Source organism: Grampus griseus (assembly GCF_964374135.1).
Source record: "Grampus griseus genome assembly, chromosome: 1".
Classification (NCBI taxonomy): domain Eukaryota; kingdom Metazoa; phylum Chordata; class Mammalia; order Artiodactyla; family Delphinidae; genus Grampus; species Grampus griseus.
In genome coordinates this window covers 127,645,808-127,656,214 of record NC_139017.1, presented here as the reverse complement: position 1 = coordinate 127,656,214, position 10,407 = coordinate 127,645,808, and the positions used below count along the sequence as shown (strand labels likewise).

Below are 10,407 nucleotides of genomic sequence, written 5' to 3'. Positions count from 1 at the left end.
CATGCCACACTAGAGAAGCCCGCACACGACAACAAAGATCCTGCGTGCTACAACTAAGACCCAATGCAGCCAAATAGATAAATAAATAAATAAATAAATAAATAAATATTTTTTAAGAAAGATGGACCAGTGCTCCCTTCTAATAAATAAATATATAAATAAAGATCTTCTAAAATTCTAAAAATACAAGCAAAATAATTATTGAAATGTTTAATTAATATATGTTATGGCTAGATTATTAATCTTGGATTCATTTTATGAGTGAATCCACCCTAGACTTGTGTGTTATATATGCTGTATGTACAGTTATAAGAGTACCCTGGAGACCCTTGGAAAGATTGGGATCATTTCATAGGCTGGGAAGTACAGCTTGAGTATTCAAAATAATTATGAAGGTATATATTTGTTCCTTGTTTTTTGGGGTTTTTTTTGCGGTACGCCGGCCTCTCACTGTTGTGGCCTCTCCCGTTGCGGAGCACAGGCTCCAGACGCGCAGGCCCAGTGGCCATGGCTCATGGGCCCAGCCGCTCGGCGGCATGTGGGATCTTCCCGGACCGGGGCACGAACCCGTGTCCCCTGCATCGGCAGGCGGATTCTCAACCACTGCGCCACCAGGGAAGCCCTATATATTTGCTTTTAATCACTACTTTTTCCTTTGACTTATTTGGTGCTGAGCATATTGCTCAGGAATACAACCTCCAATAATAATGCTGTTTCTATGAGAAAATGGTCTGCCCCACAATGGTCAGCTGAGGTGTGGAATCTAGGACTCACTGTGATGAAAGCCAGATACTGCTCGCCAAATCACAACCCTCCTTAGGTGTGGTAGTGGAAGCAATCTCAACTCTTAAAGGTATGATTTCCACAAAACAAACAATTCAAAAGCTCATGCCTTACAGCAACTAAGAATCAAGGCCTGACTTTTTTTGTTGTTTTTTCAAATTGCTGTGTCAGACTTTCTAAAAAGTATCTGTGTGAGCATAACATGAAACCTTGCAAGTCAAACACATTTGGATCTTATTCTCCATTGTGCATTTTTTTAAAATTTGGAGCACATTACCTGTCTTTTTCAATTCTCAGGATTTATTTTCCAAAATGGAGATAATAATTACCAAAAGGATTGTTCCAAAGATTAGATGATGAGTATAAAGTTCAGGGTCTGGTGCATGATACGTGGTAGGTGCTCAATAAATGTTGGTTCCCTTCCTTCCTTTTTTTTATTGTCAGTGGTGATCCATTAAAAAATACGAAGGAAGTGAGACAAAACTAATTTTTTTAACTCGGCTCTGGTTTGAGCTGGCTCCTTTAAAAGATACAAAGAGAAAGTTTTCAATTTGTTTCCTTTTTTTAATTTTTTTTTTTTTTTTTTTTTTTTTTGCGGTACGCGGGCCTCTCACTATTGTGGTCTCTCCCGTTGCGGAGCACAGGCTCCGGACGCGCAGGCTCAGCGGCCATGGCTCACGGGCCCAGCCGCTCGGCGGCATGTGGGATCTTCCCGGACCGGGACACGAACCCGTGTCCCCTGCATCGGCAGGCGGACTCTTAACCACTGCGCCACCAGGGAAGCCCTTTTTTCCTTTTTTTAATGGAAACCCCATGGCGGAGTTTTTAGCTGTGGAAGATGAGGCCCCTGCTGAGGAGCTTTAAAAAAGTATTGGTACCTTCATTCTACCCATAGAGACAACGATCTGATTGGACTAGGGGGTGGCCTAGGCATTAGGATTTTTTTACAGTATAGTTTACATACAACACATTGCACACATACTAGGTGTACAGTTCAATGAGTTTTGACCATTGTTCACCCTCTTCTAACCACTACCCTAATTAAGATAGAGATCTTTTACATTACCCAGAAATGTCCCTTTCCTCTCAGTCTGTCCCACCCCCACCCTAAGTGACACATGTTCTGATTTTTATCACCATAAATTAGTTTTGACTGTTTTTTAATTCCACACAAAATTTATAAATGGAATCAGATGGTATGTACTCATTTGTGTCTTGCTCAATATACTTTTGAGATTCATCAATGTTAATATGGATATCAATAATTTCTTCTTATTATTCTTATTCTTCTTATTAGTATGCTTTTAAATACAAAAAATTCACAATTTGTTTATCTCCTGTTGGAGAACACTTAGTTTGTTTCCGGGTTTCATTATTATGAATAAAGGTGCTATGAACGTTCCTATATGATTTTTGTGTACATATATTTTCATTTCTCTTGGGTAGATGCTTGGAAGTGGAATTCCTGGTCATAATGTGGGTATATTCTTTACAATAAACTGTCAGACAGTTCACCAAAGTGGTTGTACTATCTTATCCCCCACTAGCAATGTACACAAGTTCTAGGAGCTCCACGTCGCTGTTAACACTTGACATTTGTCACTCCTTTAAAATGCAGCCATTCTAGTGGGTAAGAAATTGTATCTCACGGTTTTAATTTGCATTTCTCTGATGAATAACGAGGTATTCACACAAATTTACATGGTATTTTCCCGAACACTGGTAAAAAACGTTTTATGTGTGTACTAGTGATTCATATAACTTCTGAAACGTCTGTTTTGAAATCAAGGGTTTTCTCCATTTTTCAAAACTGGGTTTTCTTTTTATTATTGATTTGGAGGAGTTCTTTAGTTGACTCCTGTTTGGGCTACCCTGTACCTGCTTTTATTATTCTTATACAGTCAGTAAGAGTTTTTAATTTGTAATAGCCCCATGTTAGTACCGCTATGGAGAATGAGGGGAGAAAGAATATTATTGGCGTGCAGGGGTGCAGAGAGGCAGAGAGGAGAGCAATCTCAGGATGCTTGAGAGTGTACAGTGTGGTCAAGAGGAATCAAGCTGGTAGCAGGCTGGCTGAGTGAGCCATGGAAGGAGACTTGCAGCCACCCTCTCAGGAGGAGCCCCCTGAAATCTTGGGTAGGTCCTGGACTTCCACACAGCCCCGAGAACAAGGACCCAGATTAAATATATATGTGTGTGTATATATATATATATATATATATACACACACATATAGTTATCTGTGTATATATATATACACATATATAGTTATCTGTGTATATATATATATACACATATATAACTATCTGTGTATATATGTATCTGTGTATATATGTATGTAGCTGTGTGTGTATATATATATATATGTATATACACATATACATATTATATATGTGTGTGTGTGTATATATATATCGCCAGAAGACTGGTGTACTTGGATGCTTTTGTGTCAAAGACACGATTCAGGCCCTTTTTAAAAGTTTTTAAAAAATTTTTATTGAAGTATAGTTGATTTACAATGTTGTGTTAATTTCTGCTGTACAGCAAAGTGATTCAGTTATACATATAGATACATTATTTTTCATATTCTTTTCCATTATGGTTTATCACAGGACACTGAATATATTTCCCTGTGCTATACAGTAGGACCTCGTTGTTTATCAGGGCCTTTTATAAGTGATCTAGAAAACTAATATGTGACCCAACTTCTTACTCTCTGTGAACTCCCGGAGGGTGGCAACAAATTCTTTTAGAGTTTCTTAGAATAGAAAAAATCCAACTTGTGATGCCACAGAATATTGGCTCCTCTGTCATGTTCTTGGTTCTCCTCTCAGCAGTTGTTTGCTTAGGTTACAGGTACAATTAGCAAGCTAAGGCTTTAATGTATGGGTAGAGGCTTATTATTATTACCGGCTTTAATGTGACTGTGGCTTAAGTCTTATTATTTTTGGACTTCAGTCATTACTGTCATTATTAGATCTGCTGATCAGTCATTTCAGAGACAAAACCAATAAAACACCAGGAACTGGAATACAAAGGGCAGTATAATCAACTCTGTTATTCAGGGATTCATTAATTCAAGTCCCCAATTTAGAATTTATTAGAGTTTCCCCATTGGATATGCATTCGAGTTTAACTCTGTTTTGTCAGTAGCAAAAGACATTGCAAAGCCAAATGATAAACAAGATTGCAAGAGAAATGTTCACTCAAAGAAAACAGTAGGATGAGAACATTGGGAACTCATTAGAGGTTTCCATGTACTTAAACAATTAGAAGCATGCATGTATTACACTAAGATATCACAATGTATTTTGCTGATTTATTTCTCTCTCTGTGTCCCTCATTAGACAGGGCTTGGTTGAGGGCAGGAACAATGATCCTGCACAGAGTAGGTACTTAGCATGTGTTAGGTAAATGAGCAGGTCCTTCCGTGCGGCCTGGAGGGCTCAGGTGTTAGTCAGACTCATGGGTCCTTACACGTGTGTGTGTGTGTGTGTGTGTGTGTGTGTGTGTAAAACTGTCAGTAGGGTCCACTAAGCTGGAGTTGGGAGTGCAAGAGGCTTGTCGGAGACAGTGTCTGTATAAGATAAAAGAGGGGTTCTTCCCTTTTGCGACCATCGCTGAAGCGCTAGCAGCCGAAATGAAGTTCAATCCCTTTGTGACTTCTGACCGAAGCAAGAACCAGAAAAGGCATTTCAACGCGCCTTCCCACATTCGCAGGAAGATTATGTCTTCCCCTCTTTCTAAAGAGCTGAGACAGAAGTACAATGTCCAATCCATGCCCGTCTGAAAGGATGATGAAGTTCAGGTGGTAGGAGGGCACTACAAAGGGCAGCAAATTGGCAAAGTAGTCCAGGTTTACAGGAAGAAATATGTCATCTACACTGAACGAGTGCAGCGGAAGAAGGCTAATGGCACGACTGTCCACGTGGGCATTCACCCCAGCAAGGTGGTTATCACCAGACTAAAGCTGGATAAAGACCGCAAAAAGATCCTCAAACGTAAAGCCAAATCTCGCCAAGTAGGAAAGGAAAAGGGCAAATATAAGGAAGAAACAATTGAGAAGATGCAGGAATGAAGTAATCTTGCATACAACTTTCATTAAAAACTGTTAAAATGGAAAAGATAGAAGATAAAAGAGGGAAAGAAGCAGGACTGTGTAGGAAAAGCCTGAGACCATGATCTGAGAGAGTCTTGGATGACCCACTGGGAAGCTCTGGAACAAGATTGCCCATCAGAACAGGTCCACATTGGGCAAAACCCACCAGGCCCTAGTATCCTGCCATGCTTAGCTGTTGGCTAGGGGTTGCTGAAAAGGAGCATGACCTCGGCTCCTAAGCTGATCCTGAGGCAGCTGCTGAAGAGGCTGATCTCTGGAGGCTGTCAGCCAGCAGGGCTCCGTGCAGCCAAGCAGCCACTTCGTTCCTGGAGGGAGGTCTCCCCATCTCTCCTCTGACCTCTCTCTCATCCTCTCCTCTGTGTATTGGGAGACAGAGAACTCCATTTCGCCAGGGCGCCTGGTGTCCCCAGTATTGGGCTGATATTATAAGTCAGTTAGCCAAGAGGAAGGGGCTGTGAATTGCCACTGTGGTCCAGCACCAGTAGGAAGTACCAAACCCCAGCCAGGGCAGGGACAGGTTTGGATGGCACTGGCTGGCCCCCGAAACCCCCGGGCTAGCTGACCTGGTTCGCCCTGGTCGTTTCAGTAACCTCACAGGGCCAAGACCACGCATCTTACACAATTGAATTTTATGGCTCCACCTAGGATGCTATGAGGGGATTTTATTGAATCTTTATTTTCAATCATAAAAGTCAAATGTGGTCTTTGTAGACAATTTAGACAATGCAACCTATTCTAGGAAATAGAGTAAAAATCTGTCATGGTATCACCTCCCAAAGACAATTATTAGCAATTTTGTGTTTTCTCTTCCAGTTACATACATAACAAAATATCCCCCCTCGCCCCATTTATCAAATGTCATGTACATTTCTCAAAGACAGACAATTCTTGTTCGTTCTTTAGCATAGCCTGAGACTGAACTGAGAAGTTCCCAGGCTAAAGTCAGATGACGGAGTGGCTTAGAGGAAGGAGGGTGGGCTGGGCAAGGTGGAGCTGTCACTTCCAAAGCTGTATTTTGCTTTGGGCACTCTTTGAGGGTAGAACTGAGGATCCTGGGACCTCATCATGAAAGGACTTCTTTCCTCTCTTTGTGTTGGGGTCAGGTTGGGCTTGTGGATGTTTACGGGTCTGGAAAAAAACACGGGGCTAAGGCAAACTCACGCTTTGGGTCCATGCGGGTGTATGACTGCCACCCATGCCACCATGCAGAATGGCAGACCAACTCATCTAGCTAAGCTTTACTAAGTGCCTATGTGTGATAGAATATTCTTCTTGCCCTGAAGGAGTATAAAGTATAGTGAGGGAGATGGGAAAACTGACCTTTAAAATACATTCTGGGACTTCCCTCGTGGTGCAGTGGTTAAGAATCCACCTGCCAATGCAGGGGACACGGGTTCCAGCCCTGGTCCGGGAAGATCCCACATGCTGCGGAGCAACTAAGCCCATGCATCACAACTACTGAGCCTGCATGCCTAGAGCCCGTGCTCCACAACAAGAGAAGCCATCGCAATGAGAAGCCCATGCACCACAACGAACAGTAGCCCCTGCTCACCTGAATGAAGACCCAACGCAGCCATAAATAAATAAATAAGCTTATTTAAAAAATAAGTAAATAAAATAAAATACATTCTGATATCTACTAAGTAGCAAGAGGTACATAATACAATGAGAGAATAAAGGAGGGAGTGTTTATCTGCAACATATGTGTCGGGTCTCCATGACTGCGTTGGCTCTCTAGAGAAAGGGGCAGTCAAGGGTGAGACAACACAATGTGTAAAACACAAGAGTGAGAGGTATGCTTGGGGAAGAGATTGATGCTTAGTGAGACTGAAAACTGGGCATGAAAGGGATGGGGCTTTGCATGATTAATTTCACTGAATTAAAAAAATAATGACTGAATCCTTATTAGGTGTTGGGCTGGGGATACAAATTAAATAAGATGGAATTTTAAGTCACAGTGTTATTGAGAATGAACCAGGAAACATTGATTGAGACCTAGCAGATTCAAGAATTCCAGGAGTTCTACTATGGCAGTTCTCAAAGTCTAACTCAAGCCAGATATACTTTTAGTAATACCAAATTCTTGGTCTTCCCGTCCAGGAGAAGTTACATCTGAAATATAAAAATTAACCAAATAATTTAGTTTATAATACCTTTTAAACAAACTCTTTCTAGAATGTGCAGTTTTAAAACATATCTAATGCACATATATTGTTATGGGCTGAATTGTGTCCCCACAGATTTATACATTTGGGGGAAGTTCTAACCCCAATACCCCAAAATGAGACTAGAATTGGAAATAAGGCCTTTAAAGAGGTGATTAAGTTAAAATAGGCTGTTAGAGTGGGCCTTAATCCGATCTGACTTTGTGTCCTTTTTAAATTTTTTTATTTATTTTATTTTTGGCTGTGTTGGGTCTTCGTTGCTGCATGCGGGCTTTCTCTAGTTGTGGTGAGCGGGGGCTACTCTTCTTTATGGTGCGCAGGCTTCTCATTGTGGTGGCTTCTCTTGTTGAGGAGCACAGGCTCTAGGCACAGGCTTCAGTAGTTGTGGAACACAGCCTCGGTAGTTGTGGCCCATAGACTCAGTAGTTGTAGCTCATGGGCTCTAGAGCGCAGGCTCAGTAGTTGTGGCGTGCAGGCTTAGTTGCTCCGCAGCGTGTGGGATCTTCCCAGAGCAGGGTTCGAACCCGTGTTCCCTGCATTGGCAGGTGGATTCTTAACCCGTGTGCCACCAGGGAACTCCCCTGTGTCCTTTTAATAAGAGGAAATTTAGATGCATAAAGAAACAACAGGGACATGAATACACAGAGGAAGGACCATGTGGGATTACAGCTAGAAGGCAGTCATCTGCAGGCCAATGAGAGAGGCCTCAGGAGAAACCAACCCTGCTGACACCTTGATCTTGGACTTCCAGCCTCCAGAACTATGAGAAAATAAATCTCTGTTAAGTCACTCAGTGTATGGCATTCTGTTCTGACAGCCCTCGAAAACTGATATACATGTGATCTGGCCAGATGTGTACACACATTTTAACACATACTTGTGTTGTTTTTGTGTTTAAAAGTCTATACTTCATCCTGTAGAAATCAGGAACCATGTAGAGTTTTTGAGCAGAGTAGTGACAAGATCAGATCTCTGTTCTAAAAAGAAAATTCTGATGTCAACCAGGAGGCCAGACTGGAAAGAACCTAGAAATCTAATGAGAGGCATTGACCTCAAGCGGAGGCTCATCCTCAGTCTAAAGTTTCAGAACTATCTGGAGAGTAATGCAGGGGTGCATTAGTGAGCTCATGATGGGAAATGTATTTTGCACAGTTATACTCATAGGGCTGAATTTAAACTTTTATCACCGGCTAGACTAGTCTGGGTGGCAAAGCATTCTGGGGGAAGTTGTCTTCGCTTGTCTGTGAGATCCCTGAGTGTTGGACACCAGTCTCTTATAGAAAACTGGTGCATTTCTTTTTCAAATGTTTGCTCTTCTTTATTTGGTGACTTGTCAACTCAGATATCTGCTTGTTGTGCAGGAAAACTTACTTGCTTAGTGGGTAAAGAGATTTTACAAATCCAGCATGGAGGCAAAAGAATAATTTTGGTCTTGAAATCAAGACCCCAGGGACACATACAGTGGAATGCTATTCAGACTTAAAAAGAAGGCAATCCTGCCTTATGCGACAACACAGATGAACCATGAGGAACTTATGCTAAGTGAAATAAGTCATTTGCAGAAAGACAAATACTATATGATTCTACTTATATGGGGGTATCTAAAATAGTCAAATTCATAGAATCAAAGAATGGAATGGTGGTTGCCGGGGGCTGGAAAGAGAGAGAAATGAGGAATTTAATCAACAGGTATTAAATTTATTTAAGCAAGATGAATAAGTTCTAAAAAATAAGTGCTATACAACCCCATGCCTACAGTCAGCAATAGTGTATTGTACACTTAGATCTCAGGTTAAATGTTCTTACCACAACAAAATTAAAAATTTTTAAGAAAATAGGGTTCAAACTCTGACTTGTTTAAAAGGCTGCTGAGGGGGACTTCCCTGGATGTCCAGTGGTTGAGACTCTGCACTTCTAATGCAGGGGGCGTGGGTTTGATCCCTGGTTGGGGAACTAAGATTCCACATGCTGCGTAGTATGGCCAAAATGAATAAATTAAATAAAAATAAAAAGCTGCTGATTTGCTTAGGGCTAAGGGCTTTCTCCTCCTCTGTGCCTTGATTTGCCCATTTTTAAAATGGAGAGGTGAAGAAAACGAACAGTTATTCAGCCCTCTTATGTCTGAGACACTATATACACGTTATCCTATTCAGTACTCAGAATAAGTCTGTTAAATATTACTCCACATGTTTGGCAGATGAGAAAACCTTAGTTTGTCCAAGGAAGCAGGGTTTATACTCGAGTCTAAAGTTTCATGGCCCATGCTTTCTGAGGTTCCTTCCAAGGCCAAAATGCTGTAATTCATGTGTGTCTGAAATGTTTTGGCTGAATAAACACTCATGACTAATCAAGCTGCAAAGTAAAGACAATAGATTCTCCAGTGATTACTAAGTGGCTATGGAAGAACCACTCACCCTGCAGGGAAACACAATTTCTCACTGGAAGAGAATATAACAGATAAAAGGGGGCCAACAATCAATTTTTGAGCAGCAGATGGCATTTTCTTGGGTTGAAATTGTAGGAGCCTGGAATTTGGCAAGTGCTCTAGGCATTATGAAGAATAAATGCTCTAATCTCCAATGGCTTTAGGAGTGGAACAGGCATGTTAGATCTAGGTAAAGGGGCATCTTTTGAAGTTGCTGCTAAAAGGATCTCCTCCTCCACTGACATGAAGCAAAGGAGAATAATCCAGGTCTCCCGATTCCAAAGCTAGTGTTCTTTCATTGTCCTCAAGTAGCTTTATACTCTGGTTGAGAAAACATGTACAACACATATCTGTTCAATTCTTCATTCACTGACTCAAAAGCACTTATTGGACAATTTCAATGTGTCAGCACAGAGTTGTATACAGAGATATAAAAGCAGAGTCTCTGTTATACTTGATTTTGTCCCTCCCAAATTCGTATGTTGAAGCTCTAACCCCAGCACGTTAGAATGTAACACAGTTTGGACATAGGATCTTTTTTTTTTTACTTGGAGTATAGTTGATTTACAATGTTGTGTTAGTTTCAGGTGTACAGCAAAGTGAATCAGTTATACATATACCTATATCCACTCTTTTTTAGATTCTTTTCCCATAGAGGTCATTACAAAGTACTGAGTGGAGTTCCCTGTGCTGTACAGTAGGTCCTTATTAGTTATCCATTTTATGTATAGTAGTGTGTACATGTCAATCCCAATCTCCCAATTTATCCCTCCTCCCCCACCCGCGACGTAGGGTCTTTAAGGAAATGATCCTGTTAAAATGGGACCCTTGGGGACACCTATGACTGTCGTCCTAGGAAGAAGAGATTAGGACACAGACACAACAGACAGAGAGATGACCACATGAAGACACAA

At 41.2% G+C, this 10,407-nt stretch overlaps 1 pseudogene across 1 annotated transcript; it reads left to right on the top strand.

The window, feature by feature from the left end:
* Positions 1-4,387: 4,387 nt before the first annotated feature.
* Positions 4,388-4,861, top strand: LOC309829313 (large ribosomal subunit protein uL24-like; annotated as a pseudogene). The gene has a single exon. The product of its transcript is annotated as a large ribosomal subunit protein uL24-like (transcript).
* Positions 4,862-10,407: the final 5,546 nt, after the last annotated feature.